Source organism: Mustela nigripes, chromosome X, assembly GCF_022355385.1.
Source record: "Mustela nigripes isolate SB6536 chromosome X, MUSNIG.SB6536, whole genome shotgun sequence".
NCBI lineage: Eukaryota > Metazoa > Chordata > Mammalia > Carnivora > Mustelidae > Mustela > Mustela nigripes.
This window is the reverse complement of record NC_081575.1, coordinates 4,167,364-4,176,809: the sequence shown is the minus strand read 5'-3', so window position 1 is coordinate 4,176,809 and position 9,446 is coordinate 4,167,364. Positions and strand designations below refer to the sequence as shown.

At 48.1% G+C, this 9,446-nt stretch overlaps 1 protein-coding gene across 5 annotated transcripts in view; it reads left to right on the top strand.

The window, feature by feature from the left end:
* Positions 1 to 2,354: 2,354 nt before the first annotated feature.
* Positions 2,355 to 9,446, top strand: part of MTM1 (myotubularin 1) — a 90,830-nt gene continuing 83,738 nt past the window's right edge. For 4 of the 5 annotated variants that reach the window (XM_059385078.1, XM_059385077.1, XM_059385076.1 and 1 more), the window contains exon 1: positions 2,355 to 2,437. The gene's annotated coding sequence lies outside the window, so the exon portion shown is untranslated. The remainder of the gene's footprint in view (positions 2,438 to 9,446) is intronic. The other variant, XM_059385074.1, reaches the window with a different exon arrangement.

Sequence of the window (9,446 nt, the reverse complement as noted above, 5' to 3'; positions counted from 1 at the left end):
GGGGGAAATGGGTGCAGGATGTCCTACCCAGGAAGGTTACTGAAGAAGCAGCATTATGTCCCGTCTCTTGCTGCCCCCTTCCTATTGTCCTGGAACCAGCCACCCCCCAAAAGACCCCCATGCCTTTGGTGTATGCGCATGTGCCCGTGTGTGTGTGTGTGTGTGTGTGTGTGTGTGTGTGTGTGTGTAAAATGCAGGGAAGCCTGGAGAACCCACAAACAGATACTCACACTCATACTTCGAACTCAGGCACTGGAGTGGTGGTGTCAGTTAAGTGACTGACTCTTGATTTCAGCTCAGGTCCTGATGATCTCGGGGTCCTCGGATCCGTCCTCGTGTTGGGCTGTGCCCTTGGTGTAGAGCCTGCTGGAGATTCCCTCTCCCTCTGCCCTCCTGCTCGTGCTCTCTTTCTCTCTCTCTCAAATATGTAACTCAATATTTTCTCAAAAGGTTGGGGGCTAAGTGCCTGGGTGGCTCAGCTGGTGAAGCGTCCAAATCTTGATTTCAGCCCAGGTCCTGGCCCTGACATGTGCTCCCTCTCTCAATAAATAAATAAATAAATAAAATCTTAAAACAACAAACCACAATACCACAACCTCCTCCATAGCAAAGTGGTCAAAGAGCTACCCCCCTTCCTTCAGCTGATTGTCACACCCACAGCGCAAGGCAGGGGTCACTGTCTGCGTTCCACAGGCCAGACACTGGCATTCTCACTGGACTTCTCTGCCTGAGCTGTGTCCTTCAGAGCTGGAGCTGGGGTAACCTCCTTAGGCTGAGCAATGTCCTTGCTCTGAGGTCCCTGTTGAGCAGAGGGCTTCAGCCTCATCCTTGAGTACCGTGCCTACTGTAGGCAAGCTCTCCCCGGTCCGGCGGCTGCCCTCTTTCCATCCGCCTCTCCCCCGGTTCCAGGACTCACAGATCATCAGTCAGGAGCCCAGCAGGGAGCTGCTCTCGCATGCAATTCATACAATCAAGAAGCATTTACTGAGTGCTTTTTGTAATCCAGTACAGCAATGAATGTGATTCAAAGGAGTTCACAGTCTGGGGAGGGGAGTTGGCAAGGCCACATGTAAGCAAATGATCACATCAGTGCGATGAGAAGGGCTCTGGGAGGGCTAATTTTTCCTGGCCCAGGAACAAGTGCTCTTCTGCTGCCCTTCCAGGAGTTTGGCCAACCCAGCAGAAAGAAACAGCAAAAGCGCAGGGGGCTGGAAGGAGGAAAGAACATGGTGCATCCAGAGAACAGAAAGAAGGTTTCTGTGATTAGACCAGAATTTGGAGCAAGGAGAGAGAAGAGGCACATTGGGAGAGTAGGAGGGTTGGACTCTGAAGGGCCTTATTACTCACGTAAGTCTGGACTCTGCAGTAAGTTTAGTGCGTGTGTGTATGTGTGTGTATTGTGTGTATACATATAGTGATATATAGTTGTATATAAATATGAATACACACACTAGTATCAGGTAAAACATTGTTTTTAGATGCTGGGGTACTAACTAAAGAGCAAAAAGATGTTTAAGTGCTCCTATTTACCATCGTTTACTTGAACTGTTTGTGTGTGTGTGTGTTTGTGCATCTATCTATCTATCTATCTATAAATTAATGTGCAGCCCAAGGAATATCACACCTATTCTTCTCTGTCACGTTAAGCTTGTTTTATTTCATTACACACGGAATTCTCTTCCTGAAGTTGTCTTCCTTCTGGGTTTTTTCCCCCCTTTTCCTTTCTTTTTACTGTGTTAACGGTCGTCTGCCCCCAAACCTCAAAAAAACAGAAGGGACTAAGTCCTGAAATGTTTTCTTTCACTAAGTCTCAAGAGAGTTCTTGGAAAGATGCTGACGCAGCACGAGATACACCTCAGCGGCTCGTTCGCTTCGCGAATTGTGGATTCCGCGCCCGCGTCAGTGCCACCCCTTCTTTTTTCCCCTAATGGTATCTCAGCACCCGGTAACAGCTCCATTTAGTGACATCTGCTGAAGTTTCATCCAGAGAGGTTTTCCCCGTGGATTTCCCCATTACTGAAGGAAAACAAGGGGACCCCGAGGAGTCCTGGGACTACGCTTCCTAGCGGCCTCCGTCGGGCTCCTACGCCAACTTCCCTCGCAGGGACGGCTCCTTAGCGTCTGCGCCCGGCCCCCTGGCATCGCATTTAGAACTACAACTTCCAGATGCCTTCACGCGCCGGACCTTTCAAAGAGGGCTTCCCAGCAGCCTCCAGGGTGAAGAGCCCCGCCCCTCGGAACGCCCGCAGAGGCTTTCCCGGCGCCTTCCGCCCGTCTCACCCATGTCACGTGGCGCACCCTCGCCAACCGGCGCGCGGAGGAGGGCGGCGGGCGGTGGCCAGAGGCGGGGAGGCCGCAGGGGGCGGGCCCTGAAGGGGGCGGAGCGGGGCCCGGGAGCCGAGCAGCCTGGCAACGGCGGTGGCGCCGGGACCCCGAGGTGGGTGCGCGCTCGCGGCAGGCCTGGCTCAGAGACGGCCGCTGCGGGGACCTGCGGTGGGGGGCCGGGAAGAGGAAGTTGGGACTCCCTGGGCTGACGGGGCCAGCGGGTCCTCGCCATACCCGCGGGTGTAGATGGCGGGGGTGTGTGTGTGGGGGGGGGGGGGAGGTTCGCCCGAGCGCCTCGCTGTCCCTGCCGGCTAGGGCTGAGTGAGGCCGGGGAGCTGCAGGCATGTGTCTCCCGCTTCCTCCTGTTCCCTCCGCCCAGGGTCCCGGGCCGGCGACGGGCGAAGGTCGGGGCTGGGATCGGGCCCGAGCGGGGGACTCTGGGGGCGTCGCGGCCGCTCCCCGGACTTTGCTTCCCTGTCCTGGGGCGGGAGCGGGCTGAGCTGCCGTCCTGCCTCCCCGGCGACGCGCCGCGGCTGGTCCGTGCCTTGGCCCTCCGCCTGGGGTGGGTGCCCGTCGCATCCCCGTGGGTCCTGCGGAGCGGCCGCAGCCTGCCTCTGGCCGGGAAGCCCCATGGGGTCTCTCTAACAGAGTTTCAGTGTCACGCACGGGAGGTTTATCTGTTTTTGCAACAGTTGAGAGGCGATCTGAGAGGGAACGGTTAGTTCCCTGATACGCAGTCGGAAGTGTGAACAGGCAGGAGCAAGCGCCCTTTGCCGGGTTGCCTCCCTTAACTGTCTTTTGCTGTGCTCAGGAAGTGAAAACTAATTTTAGTTTTTGCCTAAGCAAATATGAAATAAATCTGCTGTAAAGATTATATTGCGTGCTTTATAGACGCATACAAAGTATGAGGTGGAGTGACTTGTGACTGGTTTTTAAATAGACATAATAGACCTTCACAAGAATGAAATCATGGCATATTAGAATTGACTTGGACCTTGAAGTTCATAGTAGTTCGTTTCCAGAATGGGGAAACTGAGGCCCAGAGAGTGTAACCCTGTATGATATTATAATAATAGGACCCAGGATTTGGGCAACCTAATGGCAAAGCTTATATCATGAGTCAGGTCTCTGGGGAGTATCTTGGCTTCTGTGGAACCCGGGCACTTTTTAATTTTTTTATTTATTTTATTACAGCTTAGTTTTGTTCCTTGTGAAGTCTCCACCTTAGAGCCTTGAGAATAAGCCATTGATTTTGCTGTAGTTCAAACTATTTTGAATTTCCTTCAAAACCAGTTTACCAGCCAAATAAGACAGGTTTGTTAGTTTATAGACACATTTTGCTTTCATCTGACATATATTTTGGGCACAATCACTTATTACCAGATTTGACTCAATGACTTTTGGCTGTTTCATAAAACCAAATGTATCCTTGAGAGATGCTGCACCATGGAGTAGATTTCAGCCACTGAACGTAGAGAAGATTCGTTGGGTCTTTTAGATTCTAGTTATTAAATGCTATTAAACAATTGGGTCTCCTTACCTTAAAGTTCTAACATATATTGACCAAGTTGTCAGCATCTTCATTTACCCTTTAAACCCAGAATGCCCATAGTGTGCCTGCAGCGTCCCAAGTACGGTGAAGATAGCAAATAGCACCACTAAGTCCCTGCCTTACAGAACTTATGTGTGGGGAAGCAGACAACACTTACAACAATAAAAAAGCAATGATATATTTTCCAGTAGACATGAGTGCTATGCAGAAAAATAGTCACTAAATGCAATAAAAAAATAAAAATAAATGTCAATAAAACAGGCTGGCATGTTTGAGACTGACTTAGGAATTACACTGAATTGTTAGTTTTAGAGTGTCAGCTGCTGCTCCATTAAAGCAAATAATGAAATCCAAAAGTAAATCTGTCTAAATCAAAGAGGTTCTATGGAGTCATTGCTTCTCCAGTGATTGCCTCTTGGATTATAAATTCACCCCAGCCTCATTTTTGCATTTTTTCTTTTACATGCAAACAGTAAGTGCTTTCTGACACCTAGGGAGGTGACCTTCCAATCACTCCCTGTCTCAGTAGTTCCCTTACTCTTGCTAAAAAGACAGCTCTGCTGAGGTTTGTATTCCTTGTTGATTTCATGCCAGTGTCTGCCTGCCTCAGGCTACCTTACACAGGGATTTTTCTTCCTGCACTCTGGTGTATACTGAGAACCTACCACCTGAAACCGTGGTCATTCTTTGGGGTGTACGGTTTGTAAAGAGACAAGTTTATTTGATGTTAGCAGTAGCGTAAAGAAGCATTCAACTTTTTAAAAACTAAAGGCCTAGTCAAATGGCATGCATGATGGCTTACTGTGAAAGTTCGCCTGTTTAGTACCTTTTCAGTTCTCTCATGCTGTATGTCCAATGGCTTCAAAGCAAATTTTTTACATTTTTACAGGTTTTGAAAAATGACTAAAGTTATTAAAAAATACTCAAATATTCTTTGTTCCAAAATGAAAGGAGGACTAACAAAATGTAGCTACTTTAAAAACCACTGAAAGAACATGTGGTTCTTGCTCTCATTAAGGGCTCCAAAATCAAGAGAAAAGGAGAGTGTCTTCAAGGCTTAGTAGGCGACATTCTGAACTGGTGGCCAAAGGATTTCAAAGGCCAGAGTTTTTTTTGTTATTTCTACAGTTTTTTTTTTCATTTTATAGAAGAATAAGAGGTTGCTTTCATTATTCTTTAGTAATTTCCCTTCCCTGCATCTGACCTCTTTGAAGTTCTGCTTTATTTTCTAGTTTCTCAGTTCATTATTCTTTTTTGGCAGATGGGGGAGGGACAGGGGCTGCTATTTGCGTGTAAGGTGTTGACTCTGGATTTGAGTCCTGGCTCTAATATTACCTGTGTGACTTTGGGTGAGTTACTTACCCCTGTGCCTCAGTGTCCTTACCTGTAACATGAGAATAATAACACAAACAGCACCGGCCTCAAAGCGATGTTGGCCAGACTGAATGATAATCTATTCCAAGCGCTTAGAAATAGTGTCGTGCACATAGTAGGCACTCAAGAAAAGTTAACTGTTACTGACTAGAACTGCATGGAACTCCCTTGTTTGCTTTTAGAGACTGATTGATTTATTTGAGAGAAAGACCGAGAAAGCAAATGGGGGAAGGGGCAGAGGGACGGGGAAAGAGAGAGAGAATCCTGGGCAGACTCCCTGCTCAGCGTGGAGCCCGACACCAGGCTCCATCCCAGGACTCTGAGATCACCTGAGCCAAAATCAGGAGTCCTGTGCTTCACCGACTGAGTCATCCAGGGACCCCTCCCATTGTTTGCTTTTAAAGAAAAAGAAATGATTTTAGACGTGTCCTAATACACTTTTGGATGTCCAGTAAGTGTGATTTTTTTTTTCTAGCCATTTCTCTGCATTTCAAGGTTGACTCGAGCTTTTAGTTTCAGGTGACATTGGCAGCAGTGCCCACAGTTCCCGCAGTGTTAAGTTCCTTTTGCTATTTGGACTCAGAAATTACTTGAGGCCATATTTTGTTTGTTTCTACAAACATGACTAGAGCAATAAAGGCCTTCTTCTAGTTCCTCTGCTTTGAAAGCAGGAGGGTACCAGGAGACCCAGCAGAGAGTTGGTCAAGTGAGACCCAGTTGCTCCCCTATAGTTGGAGGACAGTTTTTCATGTTAAATGTTTACAATGTAGTCTTCCACCTGAGCACCTGGACAATCTCATTCTTTTCTTTTTAAGAATGCAGCCAGCACCTCTTTAGAATACTGGCACCGTGCACTAGCACTTTCTTTCTGTTTCTGTCTGAGGAGCAAGGAATCATTAAGGAGCCCTTGGTTGGTGTGAGGTGGCTGAAAGCTTCCTGAGTTTGGATTCCGGACGCCAGGTTCGAGTCCCATTTCTGCCCCTTCTTAACTCTGTGACGTTGGATAAGTCATTTTACTTCACCCCTGCTGCCTCTCCCATTTGTAAGACAGAGCAGTGAGCCCTGCCAAGCTCCCAGAACTTTCCAGAGAATCGAATACACATCAGTGCCCCTTTGTAGGCTGGGCAGCGTTATTATTATTACATTCGTGTAATAATTATTACATGAATTATATAGGCCGTTGCTGTTGGGAGAACTGGTGTAAGAGAGCAGAGTCCTTCCTGTTCTTGGTCTTCCTCCCCCATAGCTGTAGGTGTGGCCTCTCTGCCTTGCTTTCCCTCTTCTGTCAGCCTGGAAGTATGCAAGTGTTTGATTGCCTCTGTCAGATGCGCCTGGAGCCATTGGTTCTTATGAGCTTCCATTTTATTGATTCTTAAAATGTAATACTGCATAACCAGCCGTCACAGGGCGACAGCAAGGCAATCTCTGTACCAAGGAATATTGCCAGCCTTTTTCTGAACCGTTTCAGAATGAAAATCTTTCCTTTTTCGAATCAGCACCTTACATTAGCTCCTTAATGCAGCCTGAGGCCCTGCCAATCTCCTCCGTCCGTATTAGACTGGATACTCTCACTCAGGGGCTTAGGATGGGAACACACGCAAGGCCTTGATTGCTCTCCAGGCCTCTGCTGCCTTTCACATTCCAACAGAACCGAGTGCTCTTTTCTTGTTATTTGGAGTTGTTTGTTCGTTCAGTATTGCCCTGCCTCCACTCTTTGTCTTGATATGTTATACCTGCAGATTTCAGTCTTGCTTGTTTCATCTTCCAAGCTTGTGCAAAAGGGGGCTGAGGTTGGAGACGTTTTTGTCCTGGGCAAGTAAAGCCTAACTTGGCCCTCCCTCCACAGCAGACATTGAGTAAATGCTCTTTGACTTGAACTGGACAGGAGGTGATATAGTTCAGAGTTGATTGGATGTGTTCATTTCAACAAATTCGGTTGTATGTACAGAGACCATATCCCCTGACTGCCAGATGAAACGTAGCTCTCACTCAGCCTTGTTGTGGTCAATTAGCAAATGAGCAAGAAAGTTCTTGGAGTCCAGTGATGGGAGAGGTCTCACACGTTGCCTTCCCAACCTCTGGCTTTTTGGACTATTGTCATGCGCACTTTTAGAATAGGTTCATTTTTGCTTTGCTTGTTGGTGTTTTTGGGGGCGGGAAGAAGTGAGGGAAGTTGAAGGGTAATCATTGGAAGTAAAAATAAAAGTAACTGGTTTGTAACTCATTCTGTCCTTATTCCCTTGAGGACAGACCTTGACAATGCAGTGATGTCCTTTGTTTAGCTTGTGTTAATTGTTATATATTGATATCATGTCCTTGGGCTTTCCGAGAAGGAAGCATTGTTGCCAGAGCCTCTTAAAACAGAACAAGCTGGGGACGCCTGGGTGGCTCAGTGGGTTAAGGCCTCTGCTTTCGGCTCAGGTCATGATCCCAGGATCCTGGGATGGAGCCCCACATCGGGGGCTCTGCTCAGCAGGGAGCCTGCTCCCACCCCCCCCTCCCCCGTCTCTCTGCCTACTTGTGATCTCTCTCTGTCAAATAAATAAATAAAATCTTAAAAAAAAACCAAAAAACAGAACAAGCTGCTGCGTCCTAGGAAGGAATGGGCTGCTACGTCCTGGCGCTATGCATTCCCCTTCAGGGGAGCTCTTGAGGCAGAGTTGGTCGTGAAGGGGATTTGTGGCATTAGATGGTGGCACCCGAAATGCCCTCATCTAACCCTTAAGTTCCTCCATAGCCCTGAGATGACTTAGGTGGGGAATCAGGAGAACAGGGACTGTGCTGTCAGGGTTCATTCCAGCAGTCTGGGAACCAGCCTGAGCTGGTTTTGTTTTTCTTTTTGTTTTGCAAAAAGAAGAAATGCACCTCCAGGGAAGCAACCCCCAGCCTTGGCTTGTCAGTAGTGCTGGTGGGTCACAGTGACAAGCAAGATCCACACTTAGTTTCAGGGAGACCCAAGGAGTACACTACCATCGACACTAGTTAGGTGGCGGGCAGGATACGTGAAACTTCAGTGAACACTCCGTTTTGAGCTTTCTGGTCCTGACGTGTTCCATGCACACACGGATGCTTCCATATCTGAGAGAGAAAGGGAGTCCCTCGATGGATGGCAAATGGAGCTGGCCCTCACCTCTTTGGAGTTCCTGCTGGGAGCAGAACAGCTGAGCTTTTAAAGTTGAGGCCAAGTAAACCCTGCTGGCCATTTCCTTTCTTTGCTATTATCAGCTCTGACATGATACGGTCATGTCTCCAGAGGTCCCCATCACTTGTATGCCTTGTTGCTGATTTTCCTGATGCTCCTGGCTTTCCTCAGCTCCTGGGAGCTTAGGGAGAAGTGCAGAATATGAGGCCACTCAGATCTGCCCAGCCAAGATTCAGTGTTTTAATGACATCCTTAGGTGATCTGTACATAAATTAAAGTTTGAGAAGGCTGGCTTAAGTAGTAGTTCACATCCTGGCTTCCCCACGATCCTTCGAGACCTTGTGGTCCCTTCGAAAGATAATTCGAGCCACATGTGTAACCCATGTTCCTAGTAGTCTCATAATAGAGAAACAGATGAAGTCAATTTTTATAATATGTTTAACCTAGTATATCCAACATATTGTCATCTCAACATGCACATCAGTGTAATGATTAGTGAGAGGTCTCCCCCTGCCTTTTTGTGCGAAGTTGTCAACATCTGTCACGAACTTTACATTGACAGCACCCCCTACGTTGGACTAGCCGTAGTTCAAGTGTTCAGGGGCCATGTGGACTAGCGGCCCCATGTTGGACAGTGCAGCTTTGAAAATACATCCTGGCCTCGATCTGCTGCTGATGTCATCAGATTTGCTGTCAGCGCTTGGAGAGCAGTGAGAGGCGGGGTTTGCCTCAGTAGTAACTTGTGTTAACGACCCACGTAGCCTGTGGCAGACCTTTGCCCGTTGCGATTATGTGTGTCCCATTTGAATCTGCACAATATGCATACGTCACTGAAGACCGTGGCTTCCCCGTTCCAGTTTGAAGAATGAAGAACTCGCCAGCGGCGTGGGTGTGCAAGGCAGGCTCTTTTCTTGGTGTCTCTTCAGAGAACTCGAGGATCAGGGCCTTCTTCTCTGGCTCACCCCAGGAGGGTGCGGAGTCCTTAAATAGAAGTTTCCATGTGCTGGAATACTGCAGGTCAGCGGCTGGCCACAACGGCCGCTCAACAGAATC